General features: G+C 46.9%; 1 protein-coding gene across 6 annotated transcripts in view; it reads right to left on the reverse strand.

Moving 5' to 3' along the window:
• LOC147612548 (uncharacterized) overlaps positions 1 to 21,758 on the reverse strand; it is a 66,860-nt gene that overhangs the window by 854 nt on the left and 44,248 nt on the right. The gene's annotated exons all lie outside the window — the stretch shown is intronic.

Genomic DNA, 21,758 nt, shown 5'->3' on the forward strand with positions numbered 1-21,758 from the left:
TGGGCCTGAGAGGTGCCCAGGGGTGCCTGCCCAGGCTAGTTTTGGGGCCTTAACAGGCCCTGCCCAACCCCTGCACTATGCCTGCACACCTCCTCTATGCTTTGGCTGCCATTGTTGTCCACTTGCACACACAACTTTCTCATGGGCCTTTGCCTCCGGAACTCAAATCTGCCATCACAAGTGTGCACCTACTTCTACCCTAGCATATTCCTATCTGTCTATTCATTCGATGGCCTTGTCTTTTTATCGATGGAATGCAGCTCTCTTAAACTACCCTGCATGTGACAGTTATGAAGAAAACCCCCTCACTCCTTCAGTATGAGTTGCAGCATCGATGTAGGCTTCTCCCTCCAAAGCTCCATCAACTTGCAGTCTGCTGCATTAGGAGTTGCAATAGTGACGATGTATTTCTTACTACACCACTGTTTGGGTTGCAGGGCTCCTTTGAGGGTCCACACTGTCTCAGATAGCAGAGGGAGCTCTGCAAATGGTCCCAATCAGATGATGATATGGTCAATTGGTCATTTTGGACCAAGTCGTGGGTTGGCCGATGTGGCCGACCTAGACCAATTCAGGATGATATTTGTCGTACGCCGTGACCCCATTGTAATCCTCCGTCCAGGATAAGTCAGGCACGAGCTACGTAGGTCATTCTCAGCCATAGCAAAGCAGGTCAATCAGTCTAAGTCCCTTAACCCACTTGAAGAGACGCATTCATTCATGTAAAGTCAATAGAAACCTTAGGGTTTGCATTAGAAAGCATTCTGCATATTGCACATCATTCATTCATGGCATCTAGACCATTGCAGAAACCCCAAATATCATCTAGTATTTATCAGGATATTTACTAGGAATTTTTTGGTATTTTTCCCATCATTTTCAGCATTTTATACATTATTTATGCATTTATTGTGGACATGAGCAGTCGGCCAGCTCTGTAGCCAGCCGACTGGCTCACTTGGTCCATATAAATAGATCAGCATGTTATTCACCCATTCATTCATCATATTCAGCATAAGAGCATTCAAGCGCTTGGCATCTTCAGCACAAGGAGCATAAGCGATTGCAATTTCAGCCATCATCCCTCAGCGTTTTCCTCCTACAGCACTAGGCGCCTAAACGCACAAGCATTCAACCCCCTGCATCAGTTTCAGCATTCAGCCAACAGTCCACCTTGCGTTTTCTGCATCCATACCGTTTTCAACGTTCATCTACTCATCGTTTTGCTCCAACCACTTGGTGAAGGTAAAACGCAGCATTCATACTCAGTCTAGAACAGTCCCAAACAGCCCCTCTCTCAACCTTAGCTTTGCATCCCTCCCTCATTCCATTGAAAAGAGTGCATAGGCTCGAGATTGGACATCTTTGGTGCTTCTACAGTAGTGTACAGTTCAACCCAACTCTTGGTCTTCAGAGGTCTCGCGTTTGGCTTATCGTCAATCACACCATCAGTCTCTTCAAAGATAATAAAGCAAATACTATCTCGGTAATGGGATAGGGGGGGCTTTAGTGGGTAATTCGGGACCCCATACGGTGTATGGTTCTCATCTCTCTCTCTCATATCTCTTAAAAGTTTGAAGTCTTAAAGTGGATTGCTAAACTCGCGAAACTCAAGATACAGAAGACGGTGTGAGCATTTGTGTGACAGGATCCTCCAATACGAATACTTCCGCTGTAAGTTACAGAATTATGCGTAGATGAAGGATCCTGTCACACAAAGTCTCACACCGCCTTTTGTAGCCTGAGTTTCGTTAGTCTTTAGCAATCCACTTTATCTCTTCAAACTTTAAGACATGAGAGAGACAGAGATAGAGATCTGTACATCTTATTGGGTCCCAAATTACCCACTGAAGGGCCCCCTCCTATTGCTAGGAGTATTTGCTTTATTTCTTTGAAGAGAATTTCTTTCAAGAGAATGATTGTCTTGTCCTCCTTGTTCGTATAGGGGGGGAGCCATATCCACAGCAACAAAATACACCACAAAAAACGCAAATCTCAGCACTCCAAGACTTCTCTTGAGCACTTTCCGATGGAGCAAGGCACGAGGACCAATGAGCCCTCTCTCAAATCTGAGAGAGAAAGGGACTAGACAGCAGCAAAAACAATCCACCAAAACGTACCGGAAAGACCCAACCAGAGGGAGGGAACTGTCGAGGCCACTTGTCGGGATGCACCACACGCGAATAGACCACCTCCAGAAGCTGTCCTGACTGTAAAAACAGCCACTACACCACCAGCCACTGCAAAAAATGCTTAGAAAAAGCAAAATGCAGCCACCTTGGACTTGCACCGTTTCACCTTGCAGGGATTGAATGCTGAAACTGATGCGTTTTGCTGATGCAGGGGGCTGAATGCTCATGCATTGAGGCGCCTAGTGCTCTAGGAGGATAACGTTGAGGGATGATGGCTGAAACTGCAATCGCTTATGCTCCTTGTGCTAAAGATGACAAGCGATTGAATGCTCTTATGCTGAATATGATGCATGAATGGATGAATAACATACTGATCTATTTATATGGACCAAGTGAGCCAGTCGGCTGGCTACAGAGCTGGCCGACTGCTCATGTCCACAATAAATGCATAAATAATGTATAAAATGCTGAAAATGATGGGAAAAATACCAGAAAATTCCTAGTAAATATCTTGATAAATACTAGATGATATCTGGGGTTTCTGCAATGGTCTAGATGCCATGAATGAATGATGTGCAATATGTAGAATGCTTTCTAATGCAAACCCTAAGATTTCTGCTGACTTTACATGCATGAATGCGTCTCTTCAAGTGGGTTGAGGGACTTAGACTAACTGACTGACTTGCTATGGCTGAGAATGACCTACGCAGCTCCTGTCTGGACTAAGGATTACAATGGGATCACGGCGTATGACAAATATCATCATGAATGGTACTAATACTGTTACAATGTTGCACTGATGATGATGAGCCAATTTGTCACCATGCACTACAGTGCAGAGTACATGTGACAAATTCCGCTGCATGTTACATTGGTATCAGATTCATCTTGTCCACACACCCCACATCCTAGCGTGAGAGCATGCTTGGATGGTCAAACTTCGCTCCAGCACAACCATCGACTTCAGAAAAATGTCTAAAAAGGAGAGTACACATCATCAAGAAGACATCTCCCTCGAAGGAGAGCATACTCTTCCACCAACAGAAGATACCATAGCTCTACTCAGAGCTCAGAACCAACTTCTCATGGAGCATCTCCAACTCTTGGAGGCCACCGCAGCAAAACCCACTACACCAACTACCCCCGACTTCATCTCACTTTTCTTTCAGATGAAACAACAAAGACGAGAAGATGAGGCCAGACGGCGGGAAGAGAAAGCTGCAGTAGAAGCAAGACAGCAACAAGAGAAAGCAGACAAACAGGACTATGAGGAAGCTCAATGCAAGCTTGAAGAAGGCCGGTGTCAGGCTAACCTCGTAGCTCAGGAGCACCAACGAGAGCTTGATCATGAGCGAATGTTACTCGAACACAAGCAGGAAAGGGAGGCCATGCATCTGTAGCTTCATTCTCTCGCCCATAGGTGCAACCAACCAGACTCCCGCAACATCAACAACCGTCATCCGAACTCAACCATACTTTAGTAAGTATGACGGTAAGTGTGATCATTCAACTATCAATCAATTTATTCATCAGTTTAATGCATATTTTCCTTTGGCTAAGCTAACAAATCTACAAGATAAAGTCCACGTAGCGGTTGTCGGAATACGCAGCGGATATGAGACACAAAATTGAGAGCACATGCAACAAGACTCTATGCTGAAGAAGAGCACACTCAGGAGAGAACCACCAGCCTGAATCTAAATGCAGAACTGAGTGCAAAAGAGCAAACACAAATGCACAGGAGAGATGTGTGAGAACTCTGCTATATACACATGAAAACAATACAAGATAGGAGGTGGGGGCAAGGGTGGTATTTATACCACCCTATGTTACCAGTCGGCCAACCCTAAATCAGCCGATGGACTGCCTCACATGTCCAGGATTGGTAAAAACCAGTCAGCCAGCACATGAAAAGTCGGGTAGTACAAGAGCTCAATCGGGTAGTACAGTCAACCCCCCAAAACCAGTAAAAATAGGAAAAAAACATGGAAAAATGAAAAAAAAAATGAGAAAAGGCTCTTGAAACCGATCCCGTCAAGTGGGAAAGACTCCGTTGGACATCCACACGCTTAATAGCACAACTTTAAAACCACAAATATGAAATGGACAACTTTAAAACAACTTGAATTTAAAAGAACAGAAATGGAAAGATGGACACCAGCACTGGGGCCGGAACGGGCCGACCCCCCCCTCAATATATGATATATTTATTGGGAGTATTTAATGAATATAATGCTACATGGGTTCTGAGCACCAGATAATGTCCATGTACATATGAAAACAGTACCAAACAAATAGGCTCGAATTTCGATGTAGAAGCTCGAAGCAGAACGACCACTAGTGTGGTCCAATCTCTGCGGTCCTGTGCTTTCACTGGACTCCGCGGAGAGCGCCTCACTGGTGTTCCGAGACCACGCACAAACAGGCGCTCTCGTACTAACGCCTGGCTCTCCCGATCTCAGCACCTTTGGACCGAGGTTCGCCAATACAGCTTGGACAACCCGGCACCGAACGGGTGTTGGCCGAGCGGGATGAATCCTTTATCAGATTTAAACATATAATACTTTACTCAAATCTGAAAATCACTTACTTGTAAATGGTTGATAGGAAACCAATACTCGTAGTATGATGAGGCTACCTAGGAGATGCAAAGTCCCCTTCATAAAGACTCAGTCGCCTTGTAGAAATTCATGTGCAGCCAGGAGTTTGTATGGACAGTAGAAAAGCATGAATAGTAGCCAGTCACCTGCAAGGGAGCATGGGAAGGTGCAACCGGTAGAAGATGGGCAGCCTGCAGGTACTGTCGCCTGGCTGCAGCCTGAAGAGGTGATACGCCTGGAGGAGCAGCCGGCTATAGCAGAGCCTTCAGGTGGTAGCAGCCGCCTTGGTGTAGGCAAAACAGCCTGCAGAAAACTGGCGCAGCCACCTGTATGGAGGAAGTGCCGCCACTGTGCAGGGAAGGAGAAGTAGCCGCCAGCAGTCAGGTGTAGTCGCCTGTATGAGCAGCAGCCTGTAGAGCAGATGCAACCAACCACCTGGGAGAGTATGCGCAACAGTACAGGAGGAGATAGCAGCCGCCTGTAGTTGCAGCCAGCCGCCTGGGGAGAATAGCCGCCTGCAGCGCAGTTGCCTGGATGAGAGAGTGTGTGCAGTAGTAAAGGAGAGATGGCAACCACCTTTGCGTAGGAAGAGCAGCCGGTTGATGGATTCAACGCTAGAAGGAAGCGATGTTGTTTTACGCTTGATGGAGAGAACCATATTTAATAATAATCATGTGGAGATAACCTTGGTCATACCCACGTTTGCATGTGGGGGGCTAGTGGGGGTAGGTGACCGTGCCCACCCCCACACTCACTTAAAAGTGAGGCTCCCCACCTTGGCCCCTAAGTGGGTGCCCAAAGGGGGTGCCCACTTTTAAATAAGTGTGAACCCCTAACCTTATAAAACAAAGGGGTTAGAATTAAATATTAAAAACTACATGTGCAACATACTTACCACCTGTTCACATGCACTGAAACTTGTCAGAATACAAGGCAGACTTCACGACTCACTGGCAGGCGTCCCCGCTCAGTAAGTAACACGTCAGGCAAGCAAACACACAAATACATGTCATGCGAAAACAGTTTCAAGCATGCAAATCATGTGTGCATGTGCAAATAGTAACATGGACATATCTCCCGTTCATGGAACAAGTACAAAATATCTGTCGGCACAAAACTGGCACGACATTTAATACATAAAAACCTGGTCTTCCTATGGAGTGACAGTCCCATAGGTAAGACACAGTTCCAGGCACGAGTTTCCCTATGGTGTGACAGTCCCATAGGTAAAACACGGCACGAATACTGGCTCTTCCATGGCGTGACAGTCCCATGGATCGAACACAGTCCAGGTCATACACGGGTGGCACTGGTCTGGCTCCCGTCCATACGACACCATCCTGCTAACACACGGGTGGCACCAGTCTGGCTCCCGTCCATGTCAGCAAAATACTGGCCTCTTCACACGAGACACCGGCCTGGCCTCAAGTGAACGAGACGCAAAAACTAGGAATGGACCAAATGGTCGGCCAATTGGTGACATCCCCCCGGGCTTCTAAAGAGTTGACCTCAACTGAAAAGCCTCAAGATATGCCTGCAACAATAGCGGATAATCTGCAAAATAATCCTCATTTACCCATTTGGCATCAATAGGCAAATAATTTTTAAACTTCACAAGGTATCTCCTGGAAAGCTTTCCTGCAGGTAGCTTTCTCTCCTTGTGAAAAACAATCTGTTCTGGCTGGAGGATCTCCTCAAGCTCTTCAATTTCTGGCGGATCTTCTGTGACAGGCTCATCAGGATCTGGCCCCACATATTTCCGAAATAGACTCACATGAAAAGCGTTGTGAATCTTCCAATGACTAGGTAAAGCAAGCCTGTAGGAGACTTCATTGATTTTGTGAATCACCTTGAAGGGTCCATAATAGCGAGGAGAAAGCTTAGGATATGATCCTTCTCGTCCTGGCCTCTTCCGAAGCCTAGCCTTCTCAAATTTCAGCAATACCCAATCATCTTCTTTGACTTCCATGTCCCTTCTATGCTTGTCAGCAGCCATTTTATGCTTATCCTGAGATCTTGCAATGGCTGTCCGCACCTGACCAAAGGCAACATCCAAGTCACGAACATATTCATCAGCTGCAAAAATCTCATCCTTGGTACGAAGGATGGGTGGCAAGACCACTCTGCCATAAATAATCTCAAACGGAGCCTTTCCTGTGGAAGCATGGATTGTATTGTTGTAGGCAAACTCAACAAGTGGAAGATACTTCTCCCATGCACTCTTTTGATCTGCCACATAACATTTCAATAAATCCAACAATGCTGAATTTGCAGCTTCACTTTGGCCATCCGTTTGGGGATGATAAGCTGATGAAAACTCAAGCTTAGTACCCATATTATCAAACAAAGCCCTCCAAAATAGGCTTCTAGTCCTGGGATCTCTATCCCCAACAATGGATTTAGGCATACCATGATGCTTGAAAATATTAGCAAGAAAAAGCTTTACCATATGATCAGCTTTAATGGTTTTCTTGACGGGCAAGAAGTGAGCTTGCTTGCTAAACCTGTCCACAATAGTCCAAATAGCATCATTCCCATGCTGGGATCTAGGCAAATCCATAATAAAATCCATCGTGATACTTTCCCAAGGTTGCGAGGGAATAGGCAATGGCTGAAGCAAACCTGGAGGCTTTTGCCTGTCAAATTTCACCTTTTGGCAAGTGATACATGCACGCACATAAGCCTCAATGTCTTTACGCATGCTTGGCCAAAAGAAATACCTCTGAATCATGCGAGTAGTAGGCATAATACCTCGATGACCAGCATATGGTGGAGCGTGACATTCGTCCATAACCTTTGGACGCAAATCCTTCACCACACATAGGCAATTATCCTTCATTAGATAACCCTCGTTGATAACATAAGAGGCATGTGAATGACCAGCCATCAAATCAGTCCAAATATGGCAAAAATCAGCATCCAAATGATACAAATCTCTCATAGCAGATAGATCTCCATGAGAGGCCACTGAGACTGCAGCAATATAAGGCCTCCTAGATAGTGCATCGGCCACCACATTTTTCTTTCCTGGAGTATGCACAATCTGAAAATGAAACATGGAAAGAAAATTTGCCATTCTCATCTGCTTCTCTGAAATCTTGGTTTGAGATAGAAAGTATCTCAAGCTTTGATGATCTGTCTTGACTACAAATTCAGCCCCAAGAAGATAGTGTTTCCAAATCTTTAAGGCATGAATTACAGCCAAGAGCTCTTTCTCATAGATATCCATATGAAGCTCAGCATCATGCAAACGACGGCTCTCGTATGCAACTGCATGCCCTTCTTGATTTAGGACAGCTCCTATGCAATCACCACAAGCATCACATTCAACCACGAATGACTTGTGCAAGTCAGGAACAATCAATACTGGACCACATATGATCGCTTGCTTGAGCTGCAAGAAAGCATCCTGTTCCTTTGAAGTCCATTTGAAAACAGTTTTCTTCTTCGTGAGATCATGTAGAGGAGTGGCAATCATAGCAAAATGCCTTATGAAACGCCTGTAATACGAACATAATCCCAGAAAACTACGTACTTGATGTACGTTTTGCAATTCGGGCCAATTCCGAATAGTCTCTATCTTTGCAGGATCCATTGTAACTCCATCCTTGGATACAATATGTCCTAGATAATGAATCTCTGAAAGAAAAAACTCACTTTTCTTGGCATTGACGAAAAGTTTATGCTTCCGCAACTCTTCGAACACTGTGACCAAATGAGTTCTGTGTTCCTGCTCATTCTTGGAGAAAACCAAGATATCATCAAAGAAGACTCCTGTAAACTTGCGATGGGATCGGAATATCCTATCCATCATACGATTAAAAGTAGCAGGAGCATTGGTGAGACCAAAAGGCATTACCAAGAATTCATATAATCCGAAGGCTGTCCTGAATGCAGTCTTATGGACATCTTGTGGCACCACGCGTATCTGGTGATAACCACTCTTCAAATCAAGTCTGCTAAAGCAAGCTGAGCCATCAGGCTTATCCAAGATATCATCAATACGTGGAATTGGGAATCTGTTCTTGATGGTAAGCTTGTTCAAAGCTCTATAGTCCACACACATACGGAATGATCCGTCCTTCTTTTGAACAAGAAGCACAGGAGAACAGTAAGGTGAGGAACTGGGCTGAACCAAACCTTTCTCTAAAAGCTCGTTTACCTGTTTCATAATTTCTTCTTGTTGTGCAGCACTCACTCGGTATGCGGGTTTGTTAGGAGGAGAACTACCTGGCACAAGATCTATACGGTGATCTTCGGGCCTTTGGGGAGGTAATTCACCTGGCAATGAGTCAGCAAAACAATCGTTGAATGCATTAAGAAAATTCAGCCTATCATTAGACATAGCATCCACATTTTGATGATTTGGCACAAGACTATCACGCACAAAAACCAAGTACGCTGAAAGACTCTTTTTCATTGCTTTATTAATTTGGATGTGTGATACAAGTGGGATGGAATCCCCTTCTTTGCCAGCATCAATAAAATGCATGCGGCCTTTATGCATAAAAGAAATCATATTAGACTTGTAGTCTTTGCGGGGCTCAAGCCTATGGTGCCACGGCTTGCCCAACAATACATCACATCCATTCAATGGAGCAACTAAGAAATGCTCATTGGCAAGGTAACCCTGTATATGGATACGCAACTTCCCAATCAAAGGGGTAACCTGCACCTCTTTACCAATAAATGCAGCTTCGGCTTCAATCTGAGGTCCCATGTTTTCAACCTCAATACCCAATGCAGCTGCCATTTGCATAGAGATGAAATTGTCAGTTGCACAGTCATCAAACATGAAGAGTGCGGGCTGATCCTTGATTTGCCCCCAAGCCTTGCAAACCATTCGCTCTTTAGGATCATGACCTGTATTACCTTGCACATCAGGAACTGCATGAACATTTGCTTTGGTGTGCTTGTCCTCGTGCTTTGGTTTACGATCTGGGCATTGCCGAAACATGTGGTCTTTGCTACCACAAGAAAAGCATTTTCCATCCTTAGCATATTGCTCTCTTTGCTCCGGGGTTAAGCCGAATTTGTTCTTTCTTGGGCCCTGTTCTTTAGATGTGTAATTTTCAGCTTTACCACCCTTGTAAGGCTCCCGAAAGTTCTTTTTAGGTGGCTGTCCACCCTTTTGCTGATTTGGGGCAGCCTTGTCCTTTGCCTTGGAACCTCCTTGATCCTGCTTGATCTTGAGCACCAATTGCTCTGTAGCAAGGGCAGAAGCTGTGAGTTGTTGCAACGTATGTTTTGGGTGCAATTCAATACCCGATTTATAAGCAGGTTGCAATCCAGAACGAAACTTCCTCTTTCTTTCATCCTCAGAGATTAGCATGAAGGGAGTCACTTCCAGCAACACTTTCCAAAATTTGTTAACATACTGTTGCACACTGTCATTGTCTTTTTGTTCCAGCCTATCCCACTTTTGAGTGAGAGTTTGCTCGGCATTGGGTGGCAAGAACTGAGCATAAAATCTGTCTTTGAATTCCTTCCAAGTAGAGATGGGATCCTTGGTGATCTTTTCGGTGATCCACCAATGGGCAGCAGTGCCTTTCAGAAACATGCTAGCATGGCGCACCTTCGACTTTTCTGTAAAGTTCTCATCGCTAAAAGCAATGTCGAACTGTGCCACAAACGCTAACACCTTAGAAGCATCATGTTCACCATGAAAGACATCAAATTTGACAGATTTATCACCTGCTTTGAATTCCTTAAGCTTCCTGGCATGAGGCTCATGATCTTCTCTTTTTCTTTTCCCCTTATCCAACGGGGTAGCCCTGTCTGCATGGGCTCCATGGGCCATCATAGAAGCTTCATGGGGCACGGTGGCATGTGCTCCACGAACTCGAAGCTCAGATGCATGTGACTTACCTGCATATGGCATGGTCTTTCCATGAGACAACTCAGAAGGCAAAATTTTTCTGGAAGCAGACCTGTCACCATGAGATACATATCTGGCATGCATGTGACTTTCATGTCCTCCATGAGCACTGGCATACATAAATCTATCAGGCTTAGTGCCTTGGGGAGAGGATGCATGTCAAGAGGTGACAGTCACCTCTTCCTTTTGCATAAAAGATTTCAACCTCTGGGATGCAGGATCTCCATGCTTCAAACGAGGTGGATTTCTGAATTTTAGCTCTCCGTCATCCCCCTCTTTGATATCACCTTTGCGAAGGAGATAGGCAAGTGCCAACTCCCTTGGTTTCTTGCCCACTTCACGAGCCATTGATTCAAAAGTTACATCAACCATAGCATCAGCCTTCCTGGCTTCAATAGCACTTTGTAGATGGGGATCTTCATGCAAAAACTTTAATTCTTGCTCTTGAGCCTACAAAAGTTTTCTCATATGTTCCATTTCAGCCATCATAGCATCAGGCTCTTGTTCAAGCATAACTGTCTTTCCTGGAGACAGTTGACCCCTTTCAAGGGGCTTGTGCCTACCACGCAGGGCATCAGACCCACGAGAAGCACTAGATGGACCCCTCGAATTTGGTACTTCCAAAGGGTTGCCTTGGCTGTCCATTGTGTTCAAAGTTTGCTAGAAGCGGGATGTCCAGTACACAGGTTCGTTTCCCCACTAGGAAGAGGGAAACAACCGTGCTCTGATACCAATGAAACCGATCCCGTCAAGTGGGAAAGACTCCGTTGGACATCCACACGCTTAATAGCACAACTTTAAAACCACAAATATGAAATGGACAACTTTAAAACAACTTGAATTTAAAAGAACAGAAATGGAAAGATGGACACCAGCACTGGGGCCGGAACGGGCCGACCCCCCCCTCAATATATGATATATTTATTGGGAGTATTTAATGAATACAATGCTACATGGGTTCTGAGAACCAGATAATGTCCATGTACATATGAAAACAGTACCAAACAAATAGGCTCGAATTTCGATGTAGAAGCTCGAAGCAGAACGACCACTAGTGTGGTCCAATCTCTACGGTCCTGTGCTTTCACTGGACTCCGCGGAGAGCGCCTCACTGGTGTTCCGAGACCACGCACAAACAGGCGCTCTCGTACTAACGCCTGGCTCTCCCGATCTCAGCACCTTTGGACCGAGGTTCGCCAATACAGCTTGGACAACCCGGCACCGAACGGGTGTTGGCCGAGCGGGATGAATCCTTTATCAGATTTAAACATATAATACTTTACTCAAATCTGAAAATCACTTACTTGTAAATGGTTGATAGGAAACCAATACTCGTAGTATGATGAGGCTACCTAGGAGATGCAAAGTCCCCTTCATAAAGACTCAGTCGCCTTGTAGAAATTCATGTGCAGCCAGGAGTTTGTATGGACAGTAGAAAAGCATGAATAGTAGCCAGTCACCTGCAAGGGAGCATGGGAAGGTGCAACCGGTAGAAGATGGGCAGCCTGCAGGTACTGTCGCCTGGCTGCAGCCTGAAGAGGTGATACGCCTGGAGGAGCAGCCGGCTATAGCAGAGCCTTCAGGTGGTAGCAGCCGCCTTGGTGTAGGCAAAACAGCCTGCAGAAAACTGGCGCAGCCACCTGTATGGAGGAAGTGCCGCCACTGTGCAGGGAAGGAGAAGTAGCCGCCAGCAGTCAGGTGTAGTCGCCTGTATGAGCAGCAGCCTGTAGAGCAGATGCAACCAACCACCTGGGAGAGTATGCGCAACAGTACAGGAGGAGATAGCAGCCGCCTGTAGTTGCAGCCAGCCGCCTGGGGAGAATAGCCGCCTGCAGCGCAGTTGCCTGGATGAGAGAGTGTGTGCAGTAGTAAAGGAGAGATGGCAACCACCTTTGCGTAGGAAGAGCAGCCGGTTGATGGATTCAACGCTAGAAGGAAGCGATGTTGTTTTACGCTTGATGGAGAGAACCATATTTAATAATAATCATGTGGAGATAACCTTGGTCATACCCACGTTTGCATGTGGGGGGCTAGTGGGGGTAGGTGACCGTGCCCACCCCCACACTCACTTAAAAGTGAGGCTCCCCACCTTGGCCCCTAAGTGGGTGCCCAAAGGGGGTGCCCACTTTTAAATAAGTGTGAACCCCTAACCTTATAAAACAAAGGGGTTAGAATTAAATATTAAAAACTACATGTGCAACATACTTACCACCTGTTCACATGCACTGAAACTTGTCAGAATACAGGGCAGACTTCACGACTCACTGGCAGGCGTCCCCGCTCAGTAAGTAACACGTCAGGCAGGCAAACACACAAATACATGTCATGCGAAAACAGTTTCAAGCATGCAAATCATGTGTGCATGTGCAAATAGTAACATGGACATATCTCCCGTTCATGGAACAAGTACAAAATATCTGTCGGCACAAAACTGGCACGACATTTAATACATAAAAACCTGGTCTTCCTATGGAGTGACAGTCCCATAGGTAAGACACAGTTCCAGGCACGAGTTTCCCTATGGTGTGACAGTCCCATAGGTAAAACACGGCACGAATACTGGCTCTTCCATGGCGTGACAGTCCCATGGATCGAACACAGTCCAGGTCATACACGGGTGGCACTGGTCTGGCTCCCGTCCATACGACACCATCCTGCTAACACACGGGTGGCACCAGTCTGGCTCCCGTCCATGTCAGCAAAATACTGGCCTCTTCACACGAGACACCGGCCTGGCCTCAAGTGAACGAGACGCAAAAACTAGGAATGGACCAAATGGTCGGCCAATTGGTGACAGCTCTGGGCGGGCACACCCACAACAATAGCCCTAATTGTACAGACAGGAGATGACTGCTAACACCCGCTCTCAGCTCCTGGATGTGGAACCAACCCCAGTGAGCTGGAGTGCTGCCGCAGCATAGCCTGAGCTGGAGACTTCGTGAAGAGGTCCGTCGCATTGTCCTCCCTCGAACAATAAACAAGCAAGATGTCATCAGCAAAAAACTTCTGACGAACAAAGTGACTCTGGATGACCGTGGGTTCTGCCAGTGTCTCTTGCTGCTCCATGAAACATCTCCTGAGCCAAGGGTAAATCCATACCCTGATGTAGATCTCCTCATGTATGGATCTCCTCCCCAATATGAGTCACTCCAACCTTGGAGTCTGACTCCATCCATCGTTCCCTCTCTTGTATCATAGAAGAATCCAAGATCCTTCGTACCCTGCAGATACCGCAAGATCCGCAATCCTACGTCCCAATGAGTCGTCAAAGGCGTCTGCATGAATAAGCTCAAGAGCCCCACCGGGAAGCTCAAGTCCAATCTCGTGTTCAGCAACCAAATCAATGAACCAAACCGCTTCCGATACAAGGAGGCATCAACTGCTCACAAGGATCACTAACTATAACTTTTGTATGCCAAGTCATGGGAACCTGCTGAAGACCATACAAGGCCTTCCGAAACCTATAACCCACCCCCTCTGAACCTAGAACCTCAAAGCCTAGAGACTGCTCAACAAACGCCTCCTCCCGCCGCAAGTCACCATCTGCCACTTGCATGGCTTTCCTACAAGTCCCCTCGGAAAGAGCTTCCTCAACTGCAGTAGGCTCTTTGTCCCAAATGATATGAGACATCAAAGCATAGTTCACCTATAAAGGTTCCTCTGACTGACAAACGCAAGAACTAGAATGTCCCTGCCTACTGCTACCAACATTTGGCAAGCCATCCACCATCTAGTCCCGGAAAGCCTGCCACCACAACGTATCCACAGTAAAGTGGTCATGATGAAACTGCCACAAATCACCTAACTAAGAACCTATAAGAGAGAGTGCTGAGAGTTTGTAGATCCCATTCTCCACTACGCCTTCCCATACAACCTGGCATGTTGCTTTGTCCCGTAGACCAACAAAATGCTTATCAAACTCCACCTGTACGCCAATCTTGCAAACCTCCTGCACTGACAACAGATGAAAACCAAGGGATGGGACATAAAGAACCTGGGAGGAATGCTTCCCCCCTCTGCCATCGGGAACGATCTCTAACCTGCCCTCACTGTGAATAGGGATAGTGGACTTGTCACCAATCAGGATGTGACCTACGTGCCTTCTAAGATCCTATAATAACTCTCGGGAAGGAGTCATGTGCCTAGAAGCACCACTGTTGTCTAGAATCTAGTCTAGAGTGTCCCTAGCGGTCAGTCCAACCGCCTCTCTGCTCGAAGAAGATGAAGCATCTGTGTCCATAATCTCCAAGTGCACAAAAGTTGGAGTCTTCACGGTTACTGTTGAGGAATCTGCACCCTTCTCGGTGCTCCGCTTAGGACATTTCCTCCAATAGCGGCCTTTCTCGCCACAATTGTTACAGGTCCTGTAGGCGTCACGATCCAAGTCGGGCTCCTACTCTATAGACTTCTCTTGTGAAGACTTCTCTTTGCCCTTACTGCGGCCTTTCGATCGCTAGCCAGTCAAGCCCTCAAAACCTCCGTCCTGTGGAGGGTTCATAAAACGCTCTTCCTGGTCCAAGACCATAGGCACAAGCTCCTCCCATGTGATGATGCTGAGCATGCCATTGGTGATCAAAGAGAAGTAAAAAGCTGAATACTGAGAGGTCAAATGAGATAGCAAAGTGATGGCCATGTCCTCTAAAGATATCTCCTTCCCAACCTGAAGAACCTCCTACTGAAGAGCCTGCAACTTGTTGATGTGCTCCTGCATCGTCGAAGACTTTGTAGGATTCATCACCCACATTTGCACTTCCAAGGAAATCCGCTTCGTGGGTGATACCCTATTATGCAGAGAAGCCAAATGCTACCAAATTCCTCTGGCCAGCGTCATATGTTTGATATAATTAATCACCAGTGGTGTGCAATTAAGGAAGATGAAAGAACACACACGGGCATTGACACGATCCCATAACTGTGCCCGTTCTTTCCGAGTAGAGGGTAAAAGCTCCCCGTCCTCCAACTCCGACCCTGGAACACCAATCACAATGAAATCAGCCAAGTCATAAGATTCCAAGACAGACTCCCATCATTACCTTCCATATGCCGTAGTTGGTCCCATCCAACTGTCTATCCACCGGGAATGTGGGAAGAGTAGAGATCTTCACGTGCTTCTCAGCCATCTCAAGCAAGTCTACCATCTCGGGGGGTTTACTTTGGTCTTGTGAAGGGAGGGTGGGTGGGAAAAAATTTTTGAAGAAGAGGTTGCATTTGCTTCTCCCCGCTTCTTCAGGTCCCGTACGCCCGCTCAAGCCCCAATCAACACCACAACCAGCAGTCCCGCAAGCTCTTCAAATCTCCAAGAAATCAACAATCCCACAAGCTCTCCAATATCTCCAAGCTTCAAGCCACCTAGGGCTCTGATACCATGTCGGAATACGCAACGGATATGAGACAGAAAACTGAGAGCACACGCAACAGGACTCTATGCTGAAGAAGAGCACACTCAGGAGAGAACCACCAGCTTGAATCTGAACGCAGAACTGAGTGCAAAAGAGCAAACGCAAATGCACAAGAGAGATGTGTGAGAACTCTGCTATATACACATGAAAACGATACAAGATAGGAGGTGGGGGCAAGGGTTGTATTTATCCCACCCTATGGTGCCAATCGACCAGCCCTAAATCAGTCGACAGGCTGCCTCACATGTCCACGACTAGTAAAATCCAGTCGGCCAGCACATGAAAAGTCGGGTAGTACAAGAGCTCAGTCATGGAGTACAATCAACCCCCCACGACCAGTAAAAATAGGAAAAAAACATGGAAAAAATGGGAAAAATGAGAAAAGGCTATGGGCAGGCACACCCACAACAATGGCCCTAACTGTATAGACAGGAGATGATTGCTAATAGCGGTTCCCCACCTTACAGGTGAGGCAGTCACTTGGTGGTAGCATGGGTCTAGTTTACATACAAACCCGACCATAGGTGTCACAGCTTTTCACTGGAACACCTTCGTCCATGGCCTGAAGACCAGATTTCTCCCTCCCCAATATATGACCAACCTAGCATATGAGTTCTATGGACTCAAATAGAATGGGTCACCCGTGCTTCAATTTTCCGGTAAGGTTCACACTTTAGCACAACAATTAGGGTTATCTCAGCGGGCCAGTTCATGGTTCGCAACTTTGAACCTAGCACATATGACCGGGCTTTGACTCTCGCTCAAAATGAAGAAATGAAGATGAACGGAGGCAAGCCAGAACGACCACAGTCTAGTACCAAACCCCAACAACACCGTCTTCTAAAGACACTAAGAAGAACAGTAGTTCTAGCTCTAGTTCAAGGGGTAAGAAGGATAAGGAATCCAAACCTAAGAAAACCCCGGAGGAAAAGACTAAAGCATCACTGGAGGCTATCTTCCTCCAGAGGAGCAAAGAAAGTACCAAACAGAGAACCGTCATTTCTTCTGTCATGCATTGGGGCATGGTAAGAAGGATTGTCCGAAATGGCAAGCGGAGCAAGCCTCAGTCACCATTTGGTCCCTTCACTAGTCTTGACCAGTGTTTCACACACTGAGCAAAACCAAGGTGTGAACGGGGATTTTTCCATGAGAGAAAGCTGAAGCATTTACTAGCAAAGTTTGGCCTGAAAGATGGCTTTTGAGCAAAAGTAGCACGGGATTTTTAGCATTTAAAGTGATTTATAAGGTTTATAAGTCAGTGTGTTCACAAATCATTAATTAAGGGCTGGACATATTATTATTTTGGGCATGGACGGGTGGACAAAAAGAGGAGCCTATTTTTAACTTGGGCTACAAGCCTGGGAAAACCATAAAGTTGATATTTTTGGAACAAGTCCAGTTATTTTTGGCGTAAAGGGAAAAGAACTTCAAATATAGAGCACGTTGACTTTATAAAAAGCCGAGTGGGGCTGTTTTTATCATCAAGCACTCATCTCTCTTGGCCGACTGCAATTTTCTCTCTCTTTTCCCTTAGCGCTGGCCGTCCAGCAGCCTTCTGGTGGTGCTTCTTACGCTAGCTATACAGCAAGCAGTCGCTTTCATCTCTCTGTGTTCTAGCCGAACATCTGCTAATTACTGGTCATACAGTTATGGCCATACAGCAACAGATCTCTCTCTCTCTCTCTCTCTCTCTCTCTCTCTCTCTCTCTCATCTGGCCGTACACAACAGCCACACGTGTGATGGGCATCTGGTGTTCTTCACTCACAGTTCTGGCTTTGTTATGGGCAGCTTTGGGGCTGTTTTGGAGGAATCCGGGACAGTTTTTGAGAGCTCTTCTAGACCTCATTTGACGCCCTAAGTTCGGGGCTGTTTTGGCACGGAGTTCGGGGCTGTTTTGGGCTCCGTACTAGACTGTTTCATGGACTGTTTATAAACTTGGGCTACAAGCCTAGAAAAAGCATAAGGTTGATATTTTTGGGGCAAGTCCAGTTATTTTTGGCAAAAAGGGAAAAGCACTTCAAATATAGAGCAAGTCAGACTTTATAAAAAGCTGAGTGGGGCTGTTTTTATCACCAAGTGCTCGCCTCCCCTGGCCAACAGCAGCTTCTGTTAGAAGTCATATCCTGTCCAGTTTTATACACCAGGGCCTTTGTTGTGGGTGTGCCCGCCCTTATGAGGTGTTTTATCATTTTTCCCCACTCTCCGCATTTTTCCCCTATTTTTCCCCTATTTTTTCTATGGCTTGGGAGGCAGCCCTGTAGTGGCAGGAGGACCCTGAGCCTGGCCGACTCCATCTGTGAGATAGCCGACTGCACCTCATGAGTCGTGGGACTCTTCTGCTGCTAGCCGACTCATCTTGATGCTGGCCGACTGTGTTTATCCAGTCGTGAGGCTTCTTGTGTCCAATCGGCTGCCTACAGCAGGCCAACTGCTGATGTGGGGGCATATAAATAGGCCCCCAGCCCCCATACCACATTTGTATCATACCGGGATTTTCTTGTGTATATCAGAGCAGAGTTACACGCCTACATCTCTCTCTCTCTTGTGCTGTTTTTCTGCATGCGTTTTTTGCTCGTGTTCCCAGATCTGGTCATCATCTCCGCTGCGTATTCTGACATGGTATCAGAGCCCTAGGCTCTAGATAGCTCTTGGGATTTGTGTGAGCAAGAGGGGGACTGTTTTGTGGCTGATTGGTGGACTGTTTTGGACTGTTCGGGAAGAGGAGAAGCAAGAGGAAGGCGGGCTGATTTGCTGGACAGCCACTTGCAGGTTTTAGTTCTTCTTTGTTCCCACCCACCCACCCTTTCAGAGTACATCCCCGCAATGGCAGATCTGTTTGACATGGCCGAGAGACATGTGAAGATCCCGACACTCCCCACGTTCCCGGTGGACCGTCAGTTGGATGGGAGTAACTACGGCATATGGAAGGTTATGATGGTCCGTTCGTTTATCTTTCTCAACTGCACACCACAGGTAATCAATCATGTAAAGCATATGACGCTGGCCAGAGGTATATGGCAGCATTTGGCCTCACTTTACAACAGGGTATCACCCATGAAGAGGATTTCCTTGGAAGTACAGATGCGGGTTATGAACCCTGCAAAGTCGTCGACGATGCGGGAGCATATTAACAAGCTGCAGGCTCTTCAGCAGGAAGTTCTTCAGGCTGGGAAGGAGATATCGTCAGAGGACATGGCCATAACGTTGCTGTCACACTTGCCCTCTTCGTACTCAGCATTTTACTTGTCTTTGATTACCAGTGGCAGGCTCAGCACCATCACGTGGGAGGAGCTTGTGCCCATGGTCCTGGACCAGGAGGAACGATTCACGAACCCTCCTCAGGGTGGAGGTTCGAAGGCCTTAACTGGCCAACGGTCGAAAGGCCGTAACTCGAGCAAAGGGAAGGCTTCATCGGAGAAGTCTTCTGAGAAGAAGTCCGACGCTGACCGCGAGAAACTGAAGGCAGAGAGGACCTGTAATGATTGTGGCGAGAAAGGCCACTATTGGAGGCAGTGTCCCAAGCGGAAGACCGAGAAGGGTGAAGATTCCTCAGTAGCAATCATGAAGACTCCGGCTTTTGTGCACCTGGAGGTGATGGACACCGATGTTTTATTTTCAGGCAGGGAGGAGATTGGAGGACTCTCCGCAACGGATACTCGGGAGTGGATTCTCGATAGTGATGCTTCCAGGCACATGACTCCTTCTCGTTCCGGTTTACAGGATCTCTGCAAGCTTTCTGGTCATATTCTTACTGGTGATACATCCACTATCCCAGTTCACAGTGAGGGCAGGATGGAGATAGTTCCCGATGGCAGAGGGGGGAAGCATTCCTCCCAGGTGTTGTATGTTCCGGCACTTGGTTTTCATCTGTTGTCAGTGCATCAGGTTTGCAAGACTGGCGTACGGGTGGAGTTTGATGAGCATTTTGTTGCTCTCCGGGACAAAGCAACAGGCCAAGTGGTTTGGGAAGGCGGAGTGGAGAATGGAGTTTACAGGCTTTCAGCACTCTCTCTCCCAGGTCCTCAGGTTTGTGATGAGTGGCAGTCTGGTAATGGCCACTCAAGTGTGGATACGCTGCAGGTGCGGGCTTTCCGGGACCAGATGGTGGATAGCTTGCCAGTAGATGGCAGCAGTTGGCAGGAACTCTCCAGTACTGATGTTGGTGGTTCTTGTGTTCGTCAATCAGAGGAAACTAAACAGGTCACTTATGCTTTGATGTCTCGTCGTTTTCGGGACAAAGAACCTCCAGTAGATGAGGATGTTCTTTCCACGAGGACCTTTCGGAAAGCTAGGCAGGTGGCAGGTGATTACTTGCAGAAGGAGGTGGTCTCTCCAGGCTTTGTGGTTCCGGATTCAGAGGGGGTGGTTGACGGGTTTCATCAGGTTTCCAGGACTTGTTTGTGCACCGTTGACAGGTGTTGATCCTTGTGAGCAGTGTGATGTCTCTGTGACTCAGAAGCTGTATGGTTCATTGATCTGGTTGATGGACACCAGATTGGACGGGAGCTTCCTGATGAGGCAATTGAGCTCATGGTTGCGGATGACTCTTTGGGAGGCAGGATTGCGTTTCCTGTGGTTTCTGCGGCATGCGAAGGATCAGGGACTCTTGTACACAGGAGGGGGATTGTTGGATGGAGTCCGACTCGACGGTTGGAGTGACTCGGTTTGGGGAGGAGATCCGGACACGAGGAGATCTACTTCAGGCCCAGGAGCAGTTTTATGGAGCAGTGAGAAGCAGTCATCTTTTGCCTTGTCGAGTACAGAGGCAGAGTACAGGGCTGTTTGTGATGCTGCTTGTGAGGTGGTGAGGATGCAGAGGGAGTTACACGCCTACATCTCTCTCTCTTGTGATGTTTTTCTGCATGCGTTTTTTGCTCTTGTGTTCCCAGATCTGGTCATCATCTCCGCTGCGTATTCTGACAGTTTTCTCTCTCTTTTCCCTCAGCGCTGGCCTTACAGCAGCCTTCTGGTGGTGGTGCTTGCGCTGGCCATGTAGCAGGCAGTCGCTTTCATCTCTCTGTGTTTTGGCCGAACATCTGTTGATTACTGGTCATACAGTTCTGGCCGTACAGCAGCAGATCTCTCTCTCTCTCTCTCTCTCTCTCATCTGGCCGTACACAACAGCCACACGTGTGATGGGCATCTGGTGTTCTTCACTCACAGTTTTGGCTTTGTTATGGGCAGATTTGGGGCTGTTTTGGAGGAATCTGAGACAGTTTTTGAAAGCTCTTCTGGGGCTAATTTGAGGCTCTGTTTTTGGGGCTGTTTCGGCACGGAGTTTTGTGCTGTTTTTGGCTCCGTACCGGAGTGTTTCATGGACTGTTTATAAGCTGATTCATGGGACTGTTTTGAGACAGTTTTCAGATGGATTTTGGTGCTGTCTTTTTATCTTGGCAATGGACAAATATTTGGGCAAGAGATTTGCTGGGGAAAATCTGTTGTTGTATGCACCCGCACCTTGGTTTATTGTAAAAGCTTCTCTCTCAATAAAGAAGTTCCTACGAGGGGCCGGCCGTTCCGGCTTAGTGCAATGTCTTTATATTGTTTATGGTTCTTCCGCTGTGTTTTTCATGCTATGTCTGGTATTTGAAGTGTTGGTCTATTGTTCCGGGTTCCCTGTTAGTACAGCCTCCGAGCAGCCTTCTTCCATAGTTGCCACAGCATCTCCCACTCCTCCAGCACTGCCTACTGTCACCAACGCAGTTTAGCTCTTACCTTCTATGCATCCTATGCCATCCGTGGTATTTG

Source organism: Cibotium barometz, chromosome 45 (genome assembly GCF_041138505.1).
Source record: "Cibotium barometz isolate CiBa-2024 chromosome 45, ASM4113850v1, whole genome shotgun sequence".
Lineage (NCBI taxonomy): Eukaryota > Viridiplantae > Streptophyta > Polypodiopsida > Cyatheales > Cibotiaceae > Cibotium > Cibotium barometz.